This window comes from Mytilus galloprovincialis, chromosome 2 (assembly GCF_965363235.1).
Source record: "Mytilus galloprovincialis chromosome 2, xbMytGall1.hap1.1, whole genome shotgun sequence".
Lineage (NCBI taxonomy): Eukaryota > Metazoa > Mollusca > Bivalvia > Mytilida > Mytilidae > Mytilus > Mytilus galloprovincialis.
This window is the reverse complement of record NC_134839.1, coordinates 5682407-5699052: the sequence shown is the minus strand read 5'-3', so window position 1 is coordinate 5699052 and position 16646 is coordinate 5682407. Positions and strand designations below refer to the sequence as shown.

At 32.6% G+C, this 16646-nt stretch overlaps 1 long non-coding RNA gene across 1 annotated transcript in view; it reads right to left on the bottom strand.

Annotated features, from left to right (window-relative positions):
* Positions 1 to 7812: 7812 nt before the first annotated feature.
* Positions 7813 to 16646, bottom strand: part of LOC143062089 (uncharacterized) — a 13351-nt gene continuing 4517 nt past the window's right edge. The window contains exons 2-3 of the long non-coding RNA XR_012974537.1: positions 9431 to 9665; positions 7813 to 8689 (exon numbers count right to left, since the gene is read on the bottom strand). This is a non-coding gene — a long non-coding RNA (uncharacterized LOC143062089). The remainder of the gene's footprint in view (positions 8690 to 9430; positions 9666 to 16646) is intronic.

Sequence of the window (16646 nt, the reverse complement as noted above, 5' to 3'; positions counted from 1 at the left end):
ATGGCGGGAATTTAGTAATCTCAGGAAGAAAAATTGTATCTGACATATACACAAGTCCAAAACAAATGGTACATAACGGGAAACTTTTAAGTTCTAAAAAGTGTGCATAATTATTGGTAGCAGACTTGTGATCTATAAAATAGGGTTATTTCCTTTATATGTTGAACGATTAAGCTGTAGTTTCCGTGCGTACCTTCCTTGTTTTATTTTTTGTTTTGATTTTGTTCAATTATTTCTTTTTTTTATTTGTTTGTTCGGAAATGATTATAGAGTCTTAACTTAAATCTTGGTTATGTTCTCAAGGGTCGCATTATTAATAAGGTTAACATATCATGAATCAAAGCAATTTAACAGTGGCAGCGATTCAAAACCAACAAATGACGGTTAAATTATATAATTTTTCAATTTCAAATACACGCAATGAGATTTTGTCTTTTTTCTTTTCTGTTAACTATTGTTTTTCTGTCTTTACGCATAGGTAGATATGATAAAAAGTGTTGATATTTTCTTTCTTTGGTGTCTTACATGTTTGTTTTTTTTTATTTAGCTTTGAATAATATTTTCCGGGTATCAAGTGATTTTACACTTGCCTTAATTTTTTTCGTTATATATATCAACGTCTTTTCCCCGTTTTTACGTATTCGGGACAGAATTGACCATGGGGCTGTTTACATTATTAAGAATTTTAAATTGCTTTTTAGACATGTTTCAGCAAACTTTAAAAACGTGTCCTGGAAAGTTCTTTCTGTATACAGTGGCCCATATAAGATATCTTTACTTAAGATGTACAAAAGAGTCTTTTTCATATAGTTAATTGACACTAATGGTTATCGAATATGTTTATTTAGTTATATACAAAAACGTTCATAAGAAAAATTATTTAAGGCTTCAAGAAAATTACACTATTTTCAAAAAGCTTGCCGTTTGTTTTTACTCTTTATATAATTGAAGTAAAGTGTCGTCTAACATTGAACTGTTTGTCAATAGTTCGGCGTACGAACAACACATTATGTCTTTAAGGCAACGCAATGGTGACTGATTTCGTATTTGATTCATGAACTAAATAATACAAAGTTAATCTAAAGATACCAAAGGACATTCAAACTCATAAGTAAAAGAAAACCAAGAAAAACTCACTGACAAAGAAAACATGCATGTATCTAGCAATATCCATAAATGGTGCAGATGAAAACGTTTCACAGTGTTAACTGTTTGTAAATTGAGAATTATATACCCAATTTGCCGTTAAATTGCAGCTTTGTAATTTGTGAAATGGCGGTAAATTTATGCAGTTTTCTCGGGGTGTGTTTTTTACATAAATTTTTGTTTGTGTACATTCAAGCAAGTATTTATCGATGACAGTTACATATTGAAAATATTGAGAACCTTAGCTTTTAATAAATGTATAACATTGCATATGTATTTTAAAAGACAACCTAGTATGTAAAATGTAGATACTTTTTACCGATAACGAAAAATGTCTATGACCCGAATTCGGGTCATAGGAAGGGTAAAGAGTTAAGAATTTCGTATAGGTGTTCCAGACCATATGAGTATTTGGACCGTACGCGTACGGTCCGGACCGTATACGTATACTCGTACGGTCCGACCATACGCGTACGGTCGGACCGTATGAGTATACGCGTACGGTCCAGCTGATGTTTTGGGATCATATTGGTTAAATTTAAACAAATATTTATCAAAATCATTATTTTTAGTTATACAAATTGGTTTTATTACATGTATATGGATGAAATGATTAAGCGAACAATTGAAATTAAATATGTGTTTATTTTTATATCCGTGATTCCTATTTTGGTACTCAAGGTGACACTGACTTCCACAAAGAACGTCATATTTTTTTTACAGTAACATAATTTGTTCATGCACGTTGCTTTGCATTTTTTTTTTTGTAAAGTTCCTTAATATTCTAAAACGATTGTCCTCCCACTCTAAGTTTACTTCCGATAACTTCAATTTTAATTAGCATACTTGGCTTCAATATATGAATTACTGACATGCTAAATACAGGAGATTAACAGATTAAATAAACATGATTTTTTAAAATAGTTATAACATTATTTTGTTTTATTTCAATTACTATTGAACTTTTTACATTAATTTGAGTTGTAAGCTATGTTGATCTGTTATATACATTTGTATCTGATAAACGTGACCAACTTCTTAATATTAGTCAGACCGTACGCGTACGGTCCGACCGTATGCGTATTTTGAAAATATACGCATACGGTCCAGACCGTACGCGTACGGTCCAAATACTCATACGGTCTGGAACATAACTATATAACGTTATAGCGCTTCAATCCTAAATAATTACTGTTTTTGTCCTTTTTAAATAGAAATTATTCACAGGGCCATGAATTAATATTGCTTTTACCACGGATTGGCCCTTCATGCTGATAGCTTGCCCTTCGCTGGTGCACGTGGTAAAATATTCAGCATAAAAGGCCAACCCATGATAAATTCAAACCCTTATGCATTCTTCTTTATAAAAAAGAAGATGTGGTATGATTGCCAATGAGACAGCTATCCACAAAAGACCAAAATGACACAAACATTAACAACTATAGGTCACCGTACGGTCTTCAACAATGAGCTAAGCCCATACCGCATAGTCAGCTATAAAAGGCCCCGCTAAGACAATGTAAAACAATTCAAACGAGAAAACTAACGGCCTTATTTATGTAAAAAAATGAACGAAAAACAAATATGTAACACATAAACAAACGACTATTAAAGAAAAAAAGTTAATATGATGCTCCGAGAATAAAGAGAAAATCAATTTCCTGTTTTATAAAATGTACTAAGTATGTAAAATTCATAATAACAGCTCTTCAAAAATAAATTGCATTTTTCTGCATGAAATGCAGAGGTGAATATGAACTTAAACATTGTACTTTTTCACCTGGGTATTAAAATCATATACGAATCGCTTATACGCGTCTGGCGTATTAAATTATAATCCTGGTACCTTTGATAACTATTTACACCACTGGGTCGATGTCACTGCTGGTGGACGTTTCGTCCCCGAGGGTATCACCAGCCCAGTAGTCATCACTTCGGTGTTGACATGAATATCAATTAAATGGTCATTTGTATAAATTTCCTGTTACAAAACTTTGAATTATTCGAAAAACTGACGATTTTCTTTTCCCAGGAATAGATTACCTTAGCCGTATTTGGCACAACTTCTTGGAATTTTGGGTCCTCAATGCTCTTCAACTTTGTACTTTTTTGACTTTACAACTTTTTTGATCTGAGCGTCACTGATGAGTCTTATGTAGACGAAACGCGCGTCTGGCGTATTAAATTATAATCCTGGTACCTTTGATAACTATTTACACCACTGGGTCGATGCCACTGCTGGTGGACGTTTCGTCCCCGAGGGTATCACCAGCCCAGTAGTCATCACTTCGGTGTTGACATGAATATCAATTAAATGGTCATTTGTATAAATTTCCTGTTACAAAACTTTGAATTATTCGAAAAACTGACGATTTTCTTTTCCCAGGAATAGATTACCTTAGCCGTATTTGGCACAACTTTTTGGAATTTTGGGTCCTCAATGCTCTTCAACTTTGTACTTCTTTGGCTTTACAACTATTTTGATCTGAGCGTCACTGATGAGTCTTATGTAGACGAAACGCGCGTCTGGCGTATTAAATTATAATCCTGGTACCTTTGATAACTTGATAAAGTGACACTTTAATAAAATAAATTATTATATAAAAGTAAGAAGATCTAGTATGATTGTCAATGAGCAATAATTACTTATCAAACAGAGTTCAAAAGTCGAAAATATAAATAACTACTAGTATAGGTATTTAACTTTTTTGGATTCGAGCGTCACTGATGAGTCTTTTGTAGACGAAACGCGCGTCTGGCGTATATATAAAATTTAGTCCTGGTATCTATGATGAGTTTATATACATGTACGTATGGTCTTCCACCACGATAAACCCTCATGCCTTCAAAAGCCCTTGCATGAGAAATGTGAAGTCTTTCAAACAAGAAAACTAACGGCCTTATTCATACAATGCAAAATAATTAGAAAAAAATACTTCCCCAAACATGGGACAGTTGTGTCAAAACAGATATTTATCGACTTAGATTCAAAATATGTATTCAAAATGTGTAAAACGCCTTCGTAGCTGTGACGAACGATGTGTTCTTAATGAGTAAACATGTCTGTTTACATCCAATGCGTTCCAATTCGAACATTTCCAAACCTGTTGCAATAAGTTTTAACCATTACACACAGTTTCTGTTTGATCTTTCTACTGTGTGTCAATTCTTTCAAAATAACAACAACAAACATAACCAATAAAGCAAACAAAGATCAAATGAAGAAACAAGAAACATGAAAAATAATTATAACGATACTACTACTACTACTAATAATAATAATAATTAAATTGATGAAACTAATAAAATCATGTTATCATTAATAGCTAAAGTGTACTTTCTGTTGATATTCGACTCAGTCATTTTGATTTAAAGTTGGAAAAACCATAACAAAATAATGAAAGGTATTTAAAGTTTGTTCTTGGAAATACCCAGTTTTAAAACATAATTTTAATTAGACCCTCATTTGCACACACATTTGATCTGATTTCAGTTTATTAACACTAGTCTAGTATTTATATAGGACCTACTTATATATAAGGACTATTGGTTTTTTGTTTTTTTTTTTAACTTGTTTTATATTATCTATGTCTTTGTCAACGAGAACACATAAAGACGCTTCAAACTGTCTATTCTTTTAAATTGAAATTGATAAATCACCTTAGCTGTATTTGGCAAACATTTTAAGGAATTTTGGTCCTCAATGCTCTTCAACTTCGTACTTTATTTGGCATTTTTAATTGTTTTGGATTTGAGCGTCACTGATGAGTCTTTATTAGACCAAACGCGCGTCTGGCGTAAATATAAAATTTAATCCTGGAATCTGTGAAAAGTTTAATTACCCATTCTGGTCTTCAATTATATAAAAAATTTAGTCCATGAAACAATTAAATAAGACGAATATACATTCTGCAACAGTGTAGAGAAAATTTGTTCTACCGGTATAAACATTTCTTTTCTAAACAATAAATATTTTTATTATACTTTGTACTTTATGCAAATTTTGTATATTATCCAGTCACTTCATTGGAGACACGGCATTTGTCAAATTTCACTTACTTCCATAATTCCCACTAACCCATAGGAAAATGTGATAGTATAAAAACGTGTTCTTATAGATATAAGAAGATGTGGTATGAGTGCCAATTAGACAAATCTCCATCTAAGTCACAATATGTCTTCAACACGGAACATTGGCTCACACCGAACAGCAAGCTATAAAGAGCCACACAATTGACTGGTGTAAAACCATTCACAAGAAAAAAAAAAACAACGGTCTCGTCTATATATATAAAAAACGAGAAACGATAAACACCTGTGAACCACATCAACAAACTTCTGAACATCAGGTTCCTGACTTTGGACAGGTGCAAACAAATGCCGCGGGTTTAAACGAGTACCAACCTTCACCCTTATCTGAAACAATAGAGTGACATCACAACATAGAAAAACACACTATGAAATGCCTTAACTCAACTTCAAAATACATATTAACACAAGTGAACGTACACTGAAGGAAGAGACACAATAAAAATACAAAATCTAGAATTAACACCCGCTGAGCACGAAGTACTACATCTACTAGCATAGCACATTCATTTTTAACATTTTTAATTGAATCGTCACTGAGATTAAAGGCAAGTCTGACGTACAAATGTTTAAGCTTGGTATATATGATGAGCTTATTTGTATGCAGTTATATATTCGACTCTAAAACCCGTTTCTCTTTTGGTTGTATCCATTTATCTGTTTCTTGCACGAAGATATATTTCTCGTATCACACTGCACCATGTACACGGCGTGTGATACGAAAGAGACATGATACTACATGTTCTGCAACATCACCTGTTAGTGCTAAGAAATATTCACATAGGCAGTCTGGTAGAGATCCATCATGGAAAAAGACTTCTACTTGGATTTTATACACAGATAATATGAGAATTAGATGTATTTACAATGGAGAAAAAAAGTCTCTTCTATATCCAGACAATAATATTAACAAACAAAGGGGTAACTTTCATAAGCATGATGAGGACATCATTACAAGAGAAAACATCAATAGCATAATATAAGAAAAACACATAACAAATCAATTACAAACAAACCGCGCGCCTCGACAAAGTTACTAAGAATTGTCGAAAATTACGCGCTTACCACAGCACTATCCAAAAATCCTGGGGAGAACACTGCGAAAGAGTGATATGAAAATATGCGTTAATTTGATTTGCTTATTCGGCATCATGAGACAATATTATGACATTTTCATTGGCTATTCGTTAGGTATTTGATACCTTTTAAAGGTTAAGACGATGTACATTTCCCTGCTATAATTCAAGTAGAAACATGTATATCAGATGCATAAAATTCCAAATTATGCACCTGTATTAACTTATAAAGCCCATAGAAACAGATATAAACAATTCCAATATATCAATTTTGCTTTCTTCACCTTCTCTATCAAAGAGCTCTTTGTTTAATTTCGACTGGGTTCCACCTGTTCAATAATATACAAAACACTTTTCAATTTTTTTTTAAATGTTTGACATCGGAACAGATGTCCTACTGGTTATGTGCAAAAGATTAGATCAACGATTCTCATGATTTTGAATCAAAACATTCCATGAAATAGTTAACCATAAATGAAATAGGTTTAACAACTTGTGCGAATGGATATAATCGCTTGATATCAACTCTTGTTATCTAATTTGAATAGTAACAATTAATAAACTCGCCAAAGTCTCGTTTATTATTATATCAAAATTAAATAACGAGAGTTGATATAATGCGATATCCAATTCTACCTCGTTATGAAACCTATATATATCAAACCTGGAAAACTCAATATAGGATGAGACATTTTAAGTTTGATCTTGAATATACTCTGTTTTGATGTATGAACAGTAGAAGTAGAAGTATGAGTAAACACGTTTTATGATACCGAAACCGAACTGACATAAAAGGTATGTTGTATTTGCGCCTTTAAATAATTTAATTCATTTATGTATCTAGCGATAAGGAGTAAAGCTATTCACAACTAGTTGACAGGAACACATTTGAAATTATAGAAATAAAGAATTGAATAGCAATATGGGGAATTAATATGATAAAATCCCCCAAGTCACCTTATCCTTGATTACCAGTAGCACAGTCGTTAGAATTTTAGGCAACATAGTCTACTAAATCGACGTAAACTATACAAACTGTCGTTAGACAACAAACATACTATTGATTAAACCGGCAACATCATAAAATACTCATTACATTATCATTACATATATTTGGTTGCTAGTTTCTCGTTTGAATTGTTTTACATTTGTCATTTAGGGGCCTTTTACAAACGACTATGCGATATGGGATGTGCTGATTGTTGACGGCCGTACTGTGGCTTATACTTGTTAATTTTTGTGTGATTTTGTCTCTTGTTGAGAGTTGTTTCATTGGCAATCATACCACATCATCTATTTATTTTTTTTTAGATCTAGAAATAAACAGTAGCCAATGACCTTGATTCAATGATGACTTTATTCAATTATGTAATATAATTCGGCTATGAACAACATCCAAAGTAATGTTTACAGAAGTTCAATGCAGAAGGAAAAATATAAACATTTGATTAAGTTTCAAACCATTCGTACGATTAATATAAGATTTTAAAGTTACTTCCTTGCAAATATTAAAACTCGAAGATATCTTCTTTGCTTCCGGCTGGAAATGATCATAGAACAAGACTAATTATAAAGAAGCAAATGTTTAGAGCATGCTCAAGCTTAGATTTTGTATATTCATGTTGTTTATGAGTTATTGTTGAAGTATAATCATGCACGAGTATAAATTTCTCTTTTGTCTTATTTTTCACATGAAAACAAATGAGACTAAAGTTAGGCAATAACATTAAAAACAGGAATTTTCTGAAAATCGTAAGAATAAGTCATTTCTACTTTTACTTCGACTACTCTTGGATTGTATACAGCGAATGCGGGACAAATTTCCCCAGGGGAGCTCACTCGTTAAAATGTGTGCAATATTGTCATAGTTTCTTTGTCAATAACGGAAAACTCTTTACGATTCATATTGACAAAAAATCCCAGTCTTCCAGAAACATGCGTTCTTGCTTTATTACTGTTACTAATTATTTTGATAGGTTTATCAAAGTTCTGCTTCTGATGCTCAGCTGAGAGGCATATGGACCGTAGGCAGTTATGAATACTAAATGACCATCCGTCACTTCCCCCGACATAAAAGTAATTGTCCACATTGTTTCGACCGACCAAACCCACTTCAGCAATTAGTGTTCTCGTGTCATTATCTTGCATGGTGGAAAGAATGTTAAACGTGTACTTAATTTCGAAGTATATTTTGTCTGTTGATGTGAAACATCTATTCCCCAATGCTCCCAAGTAAGTCTGTAATTGTTTCGGGTGGTTCACTGCGTCCGGTGTCTCTCGCGTATAAACGTTACTTAATATCGTATTGTCTTTCGAAAGAAACACCGATGAATGTGTTGATTTTCTGTCAAATCTTGAAGACAATGTGTACGTACAGCCTAAAAATAAATTGTAACACTTATTGATTTTAATTAGGAATAAAATTATTTTGTTAGAGTTTTGTAAACTGTCGATTGTTGACCATTTTGCTATGGAAGTGTCAGTGTTACAACGACGTGTTATGTTCCCCTTTCATGATGTGGACCTTACTTTTTAAATTGTATATTGAATAAAGCTTGTTTTGCTTCTTTAAATGGTATCTACTAGATATATGAAATATGTCTTTATCCAAGAAGTTACTCGGCATTTTTTTTCTTCTGTATATTCAAAATAATATAAAAAATGTGGTACAAAACGAATAACCAGCGTAGCTTGTTATCAAAAAGGTAGGTACACACATATATGCATGTTTAAGGTTATTTCAAATAGACAGAATTAACAAATATGACTGTCAGTCATTCCTTATAATTTAATTCTAAATTCCATTTTCAAGGAAATTCATGTAAAAGAGTTTGATGACATCACGGTCACATGACAAAATTGTATATATGAGCTGATTGACAAAAAAATATCAGCAAATCAGAAGACGCGTTACTGTAACATATAAAATTAAAATAATATTGTAATGTGAAGGTACTATATATGTGTTATACCATCTACGAAGGTCGTTTCTGCTGACAACTTGTCAGTCTAGTCCAATATTTTGATAGTGTAAAAACATAAATTTCAATGATTGCATGGTTAAAAATACGATTTTGCAAATCAAAAGTATGCAATGTATTTCGAAACAAAATAGTTACCATCTTCTATAGTCGACGATTTTGTAAGCATGACGGGAACAGTTATAAATATGGTTATGATAATACCAGAAACAAAAGCTAGAATTGAGAATCTGTGTTGTTTGATTCTGACGCATATATTTTTTGTAACAACGGGCTTTTGTTGATTCTGATTTCCCTGTGATTTTGGTCGTTGGATACCAACTCTGTCATAATCATCAGAAGAGAAATCGACAGTGTCATATAAACTCGACATCTGAAAAACATCACAGTAGACCGACAAAACAATTTGACAATTTTACATAGAGCAAAAGTCCTTAAAATAAAATGTTATACAATTGTGGAAAGTTTGATCATAAAACATAGTAAAAAGTTTCAGTATAGAATCGAATTCATAACAGTGTGGCTGTGGACATTGATTGGCGCACTTTAATTTCCCATTGACTGGAACAGATTAGGTGAACGTTCGTCTATAACGCCCATTGCTCACGACGTCCTTAAAGGGAAATCACACTATTTAAACTACTAATAATAATTCATTGAAATTTTGCATTTAGACAGATCATACTTATATCAATATTTTAGGCGAAAAAAAAATTGGGGTCACTGATGTTGTTTACGAGATATGACGTCATCAAAAAGTAAAGAATTGCGTTATACCGTAATATAGAAATAGCGCTCAAAAATGCTAAAAGAAGGCAAAATTATTGAAAAACGATGTTTAACTGGTTTAACTAAAACAGTCAATTGTAACTTTTATCTTATACACATTTATTATTCTCAGTTTCCTTATTTTTTAAGGCCTTTTTACATTTCCCGCCATTTTTAATTGCCGTTTATTATAGATTTTTCTTGAAATAAAAAAAATCTACTAATGTTTTTTCCTTCAAACTTCTGCATTAGTTGCAGCTTCAGGGGAGATTTAAAAGCATTAATAAAAAAGGGGGGTCACCGATGTTTTAAATCCGCTACAGTGGAAATAATCTTATTATCAATTTTTGGCGGGAATTATAACTTTTTTTCTTAACGTTATAGAACGACGTTGCTAGCATAGCAGCATTTCTTGCAATGCTTGGAACTATTGGGTTAAAATTATATAAATAAATATTTTTTTTTTTATATAATAATTTTTTTTTAAGGTATTTTGATTATTCATTATTAAACATACAGTTACAGTTTATTAAAAAGTAATTGTCAAAGTTGGAGTCATCTTAATTTTTTAATTGCATTTGTTGTATAGGAAAAACTAATGTGTGCCTCATGCCGTATTAAAGAATTAATTTACGGCTTGCAGATTTAGAATGTTCCACTTCGGAATATTGAGGGTATCTGGGCTATAAAGTAACACGTTCCATTTAGACTACAAACAGAATAAATTAACTAACTTGTCCATTGCACCGGGAAGATAAAACCCGAAATGCCGTGTCTAAAAAGCCACAAACTCGGCACTTTAAAAAAAAAAAAGCATTCAATGACACGGTTTTCGGAAGAAATTTAAAATTGGCTAACATTTCTGTTATTATTAATAACACAACGCTCCATAATCGACACAAATTAAGTTCGAGTTCCAGTTTTATTTTGATTTCGAATATTTTTTCCAGTAAGATTTCTAGTTTAAGCTCGAGTTACACTTAGAAACTTCTTGAGTTATATTGTTAGGTAGAGTAAAAATTCTGGTAAGAGCTTAAATTTTAAGATCCGATGAAATTAAGAGTAAGAATGTGGTTTCTATTTGCTGTTGGTGCACCTCTTTTTGTTTGAATGTATATTCTTTTATCACATTTATCTTTCATTGTGGTAAATGCACCTATTTTTTCCAATACTGATTAATGAGGGGGGCACGACCTTTTTCGGGACCTCGGGATCAAGTGTTTTTAAGCTCGGGATTTCGGGATTGACCCTTTCGGAATCCAGGATTTCTTTTTTCGATGTACGGGATGGCAGGATTTTTTTTTATTAAATTCTGGACCTCGGGATTTCATGTTTTTAAGCCCGGGATTTCGGGATCAGGAACCCTCTGACCCCCCCCCCCCCCCCCCTCACCCCTCATTAATGATAGTCAATTTGAAAATAGTTAATTGAATTTGTGTGCCAATATTTAAGCACTCTCTGGTATATCATGTTGGCTATTTTTGTTTAAAGAACAAATAATATTAGAGTAAAAAAACTGGATGTCCTTTTCAGTAACGGTCTCCGACAATATCTCTTTAAAACTGTCGACAGTGATCACATTGATTGATCTAAACTCGAACCTACATCTGAACTTTTATTACTATTTATTAATTTTTTTACCATTGTTTTCTTGATTTTTGCAAAACTTTCAGTGGTAAATATTACATGAACATCAGCACTAAACATTTGTCTATATGAGCGGAATATTCTTTCACCAGACGGACCATTAATGTGTTTGTTACAGTTTAGCAGTACTCTGTCAGTGAGACATGTGTATATCTCTACATAAATACATGTGTGTGAGTGTTAAATATTTCTCTTGTTGGAGACTGGTAAAGCCAAATGTATAGTACGTGTTGAATTATTATACGCCCGGTTACGGGACGTATTATGGTATACATCTGTCCGTCCGTCGTCAACATGTCGGACATTAACTCGAAAACGCTTTAACCAATTGGCATAAAACTTTAAAGAAATTGTTGACAACTATTGACGTGAGCTCCCTTTCTTTTTTTATAAATTTTGTTTTTAAGTTTCCGAGTTATCCATTAAAAAATTCGTAAGGGTTCCACGGAACCCAGTGTCTCGCCTACGTTTGCTGTTAATCGCAGACTCAACAAAAATGAGGAAAAACATCAATAAAAATTTCCCTCTCGATACTGTCTTTTGATTGAAAGAAGCTTCCAAGTTTGGTAAAAAATCCAGGATAGTTTATGAATCTAATAAATGTTTTATAAACTTTAACTGCAGACTGTATGTAATGTTAACTGGAAGAAAAACTAAGTCCATTTATAAGTAAAATACGGAAAAAGTGAATTTTTTTTTTACAAAATTTACTTCTGAATAATATCTTATGATCAGAAACAAGCTTTTGTCTAAGTTTGGTAGAAATCCAGGATAGTTTAAGAACATTATAAAAATTTTAAAAACTTAAACCACAGAGTGAATGTTTTGTTTCTGGCAAAAAAACTAAGTCCATTTATAAGTAAAATACGGAAAAGTGGAAATTTATTTTTACAAAATTTTCTTCTTGATACTATCTTATGATCATAAACAAGCTTCTGTCCAAGTTTAGTACAAATCAAGGATAGTTTATGAAAGTTATTAAAATTTTTAAAAATTTAACCACAGAGTGAATGTAATGTTTCCTCGCAGAAGAACTAAGTCCATTTATAAGTAAAATACGGGAAAAATGGAATTTTATTTTTACAAAATTTACTTGTGGATACTTTTTTATGATCATAAACAAGCTTCTGTCCAAGTTTGGTAGAAATTCAGTATAGTTTAAGAAAGTTATTAAAATTTCAAAAACTTTAACCACAGAGTGAATATTTGTGGACGCCGCCGCCGCCGACGACGACGACGACGACGGAATATAGGATCGCTTAGGCTCGCTTTTTCGACTAAAGTCGAAGGCTCGACAAAAAGGGGGATTTTCCAGTTTTCGGACAATTATAACTCAATATCGCTTTCATCAATTTTTTCATACAACTTTGATAAATTGTTTATATCTGTTGATACATTTCTAATATGACATTGAGAAGTAATGAATCTTTCTGAAATTGTACCACAAGGTTCCATATCACAAATGAAAGGCTGAAATTGATTTAAGGGGTACATGTAATTGCTCAAAACGTTCAGGAATTAGGGGCCACAAACAAGCATTTTAATAAAATTACTATTTTACAACATCTTGTGTTATGGATCTATCTAAAATTGTACTACAAGGTTCCATACCACACAGGGAAGGCTGGGATTGAGTTTGGTAGTAATTACTCCAAGAGGGGAGGGGTGGCGTTTCATTTTTTTTTTTGCAAATTTTTCGAAATATCTCAAAAAGAAATCTCCATTTGCACAGTATTGCACAATAGATTTTTAATACCTTTGACCACATTTGTTTGTGTCAGAAACCTATATTATGTCAAAAAATTTATCACAATCCAAATTTAGACCGTATCAAGCTTTAATATTGTATCCAAACTTGCCCCAACTGTTCAGGGTTCAGAGGCGTTAGAGATCAAAGGAACATCTGGGTAAGATGGACGACACTTAGATAATTTCTGTCGTCACATGTGAAATAAATAACGATTTCAAATAGGACTTCACACATTTACGTCCAGTGGCAAGTTTAATGCATATTCAGAACTAGAACATATGAATTTGACTCTGCGTTGTAAAAACCCGACAGGCTGAGCCGGATAAATACTTATATGAAATGAGATGTTTGATGAATTATTTATACATGTAGTATAGAAGACTATAATAGTTATGACGTTGCATGCATGTGATATGAGAAAACTGTAAGTTGAAACTCATTGTTCTTATTTACAACCCTCTTTTGAACAGAAAACTACAGATTCCGATAGCTATTATACGCTAACATGCTGGTACTTAGGTCTATATGTACCCCCCCCTCCCCAACCCCCGAAAATATACGCTGAACCCTACATACCACATCGCGGCAATACGCTGCCAAAGTTGTGCCCTTTCATGACCACTTTCGGCTATTTTTTTGCCATACATTTTGTCCATTTCGAGTAGCATTTTCATTTTTGCACTTAAGGTCAAGATGAGTCCATAATATTTTTGGAAATTTAGAATTCAATTAGATATTGAACATATACATCAGAAAATTAAAAAAAAAATATATGTCACCGACTTCGTTATCGAGAAAATGGTCGGAGAGATTGAAATTCCAACGTTCTTAGTGTTGATTATGCATGATGATTAATTTATGTGTTTTGTATTGGTAGATCCTTTTTATTATAATGGTCTTGATAGTGGGTCATTCATTTGTTAATGTTTATTTTGTGTTTCCAATATTTTTTATTCTTTATATTTTAGCACCTCATCATTCCATCTTTTTTTTTTTGCCTTTTATTTTGCAGTATTTGCACATTATTTTGTATTCCGCAGCACAATACAATCTAGAAACTCGCTAGTACAACATATCAGTTGTAAAAGATATGATATGTCCATTATCATTTCTCCTGCTTTAGTGGAACATCCCTTCGAGTGTTCGCTTTTTCATAAATTAGCAACCTTTACGGCGGAAACGAAAACGGCGACGTCATAATACAGTTACGACACTATGGCGGCGCCGAGAGCGATGCGAATAACATGTTCTTTCAGAAAAAAGAATGACTTACTGGCTTTAAAAGTTGCAATGCATGTATTGATTGATTATCTTTTTCGGATGTCAAAGCGATTTAACAATTGCGATTGTCGAGTTATGTAATCTTTTAACTTTTATCTGGTCTAATTTTATTTTTAGAACGAATGCATAATCCACTTTCAAAAGTTGTGCAAATACGAAACATAAAGACAAAATATACTTCTGCCCCGTCTTTTTCGTACTTGAAAGTTATTGGATAGTAAGAAAACTATTTGGATTAAGCCTTGTGAAATTTGCATGTATTACGTTATAATAATTGTATTGGCAAAATGTATCATTTGGTGTATATAGGAAACTATACTGCTACTTTACTTATGAAAAACACTTGGCAACAGAAACGCATGAATCGACGCAACGTTAGATATTGCTACTACCACGAAAAATAGTGTTAAGTAAATATTTGACGGGGAAATTTTTATAGAAATGGTGAAATAAACATTTCAAATTATACATGAAAATAAAGATTAATTCTTAAATTTTCACATTATGCCAGAGAAAGAATAAAAATATAATATGCATAGGCTTCGGAAGACACAGATTATCCGAAAAACGTTTACTTAGCGTTGTCCCATGTAACAAACTCGAAACATAAAACTCGAACAATTCGCGAAATGTTCACGCAACTCCTCGAAATTTTGCATGAACATTCTATGACGTGATATATTTCAGTATTGGTTTACATGGCTGTCTCCATTTAAAATTTGCATACATATTTTCAAAAGAATATGATTTACGGAAATGTCCCATCGGAAATTTAATTTGGAAACTTGAAACATTTCAGTTCAAAAATAAAATTTTGACAAATAAGTCATTAAATTTTAAGCACGATCGTTTTGTACTAAGTGTAAGCTTCCAAAATTCGAATTGACAAATAAATTGAGCTACATATTCAATTCAAAACAATAGATTTGCAATGTCTTGCGGAAATGTCCGAGTTAAACTTACATGCCTTCACAAAACTTTTACCGGCCAAAAAACAGAGATTTGATTTCGTGAAGATTAATTTTCGGCTTTGATAACTAAACTAATAAAAAGTACTTTTAAAGTTGAATTTGGTACAACAAATAGCATTCAGATTACAGGGTTATCTATAAAAAATACGGATTAATGAAAATGTCTTGCGAGTTTGTCCGTTATCATAATTTGACGTCGCCACAAGCGTAATATGCTAGGGACGGCATGAACTGCATTCGCGTTTTCGTTCCTCCACTAAATATAAATGTCCTGATTTCAACAAACGAAATGATGCACACATTACAAAAATACACATCTATAAGACGATCAAAAAGTAAGAAAACTTCAGTATCATAACTATAAGCTATTGTATGTCATTGCTTGAATAAAATCATACTCGGGTTGAATATATAATGCAGCAATATTCCTCCAAAAACCACATAATTACTAGCAGTTAAATAAATTGAATATCCTATGTTAATTATAAAATCATATTGGATTGGATACTCCCTGCATTTATACTTGTGCGTTATACTTTGCATTTACCCAAAAAAGGAAAGCAGGAAGAATTAGATAGTGTGCGTTTCCAATTTAACGTCATTTTTTTGTTACACTAAGGCAGCAACCATTTGATTTTCTGGGGGGGGGGGGGGGGGGGGGGCTATGGTTTTTTTGGAAAAAAAAGTTTGTTTCCAGTTTTTGGAGAAAAAAATAATTTGTTTTTGATTCTGAGAAAAAAAAAATTGTTTGTTTCACCCTCAGCTGCCACTATATGTAATGCTAAAATTGAAAGAAAAAAATTGTTTTCGACTTGTCGCGAAAAAAATAGATTGTTTTCGCCGTAGGCGAAAAAAAAAATTTGTCCAGAAAAAAAAACCATAGCCCCCCCCCCCCCCCCCCCCCGAAAATCAAATGGTTGCTGCCTAAATGGTAGCA